The sequence below is a fragment of the Dendroctonus ponderosae genome, unplaced genomic scaffold (assembly GCF_020466585.1).
Source record: "Dendroctonus ponderosae isolate FM_Combo_2020 unplaced genomic scaffold, Dpon_F_20191213v2 Dpon_F_20191213_5, whole genome shotgun sequence".
Lineage (NCBI taxonomy): Eukaryota > Metazoa > Arthropoda > Insecta > Coleoptera > Curculionidae > Dendroctonus > Dendroctonus ponderosae.
In genome coordinates this window covers 14,486,800-14,488,274 of record NW_026018715.1, presented here as the reverse complement: position 1 = coordinate 14,488,274, position 1,475 = coordinate 14,486,800, and the positions used below count along the sequence as shown (strand labels likewise).

The following is a 1,475-nucleotide window of genomic DNA, read 5'->3' as shown; positions in this document are numbered from 1 at the left end:
TTTTAAACGTGAAAAACTTTCGTTGGACAAATTTTCTTGTAAACTTCATATTTACTGAGATATCGCACTTTGACGCACTAATGAGCAACCCTGTATAACAATTGTAAATAAAAGCTATTATCTAATTAATCTGATTTAATATTTTACGTAGGTGGCTGAAGAAGATGAAACTTCACCAGTAGAACAACGGCGAGTGTTAAGACCACGCAAGAAAGAGCCGGAGGAAAAACCGATTGTCAATGAGTCAAAAGTAAAACAAAAAGCTCCAAAGCAACCAAAGTCTACTGCCAAAAACACAGAGGAAGAAAAATCAGAAAATGGAGCTGCACCAAATATTGATGCAAAACCCAACAAAAAAGTAAACTCAAAAATTGAATCAAAACGTAAAACCGAAAAAAAAATAATGGAGGACGTCCCAAAACAAAAGAAAAAAGGAAAACAAACCGTCTCAAGTAAATCAAAAACTGAACCAAAATCAATTGGGGAAGAAGTCCTTAACCAGAAGGAAAAAAAGGAAACAGTTACCGAAACACAAAGTAATCTCTCAAATCTACCGGAAACTAAAGGAAGAAATATTAACGTTGGTAGCAGGAAAAAAGTGCGAGTGGTAAATACACCAACACCAAGTTTGTATCAAAATCATGTTTTATGTAATCATTTATATTTAATAATACATATACTATAATCAAGGTAATTTCAAATGAAAGCCCTCATTCATCAAAATTCCATGTTTTCCGTCCCGTTTTTGCTCATTTATCGGAGGCAAATTGAGCAAGAACGCTCAATTGTACATCATTCTAGGCAGAAATAAATGGCCTTTTTAGAAAGTGAACCATGGATAGAGAAATGTTGGCAATTTTTTCGCTGCTTTTTTCGAAGTTTCTCAAGAACCATTCGAGCCAGAGAATTCGTTTTGGCATCGTGGGATAGAGAATTGAATGGGGGGGGGGTCATAACCTCCATGACCCCCCCCTGGATCCGCCCTTGGTCATCAGGGTATTTTCAAGGATTTTTCAAATATGATTGTGGTTTTTCCGAATATTTGAGCAGGTCGTAGTTTCACATTTATTTCCTCAGGCACTTGCAAAGCGCTGGCGTTAATTTTCTTTGCGATTTGTAGAGCAAAGTCTGTTCTATGAACGAAAAATAGTTCGATTTTGAACCATCCTCACGGGGATCATCTTCTTTCGGGATTTTTTGCAAACTTTTTATTACCAATTATTTCTTCAGATTGCAGTCTTTTTTCCAGATTTCCTTCAAGTTTGGATGCTTTTCGTAGCGTATAGTGTGTGAAATTTTCAAGATTTCATTGCTTCAATATCCGGAAAGTTGGAGAGGCGCATTCACATAAATTTTCTAGTGCACGGAGCGTTCTATAAGTGGAAAATGTTTCGAATTTCATGCATCCTCAGAGAAACTAGTAAAGTTTGGGATCGACTTAAAGCGTTCTTTGTTAATGCATCAGATCTAGTTTT

General features: G+C 36.3%; 1 long non-coding RNA gene across 1 annotated transcript in view; it reads left to right on the top strand.

The window, feature by feature from the left end:
• LOC125504607 overlaps window positions 1-639 on the top strand; it is a 17,722-nt gene extending 17,083 nt beyond the window's left edge. Inside the window, exon 3 of the long non-coding RNA XR_007281590.1 lies at window positions 152-639. This is a non-coding gene — a long non-coding RNA (uncharacterized LOC125504607). The remainder of the gene's footprint in view (window positions 1-151) is intronic.
• Window positions 640-1,475: the final 836 nt, after the last annotated feature.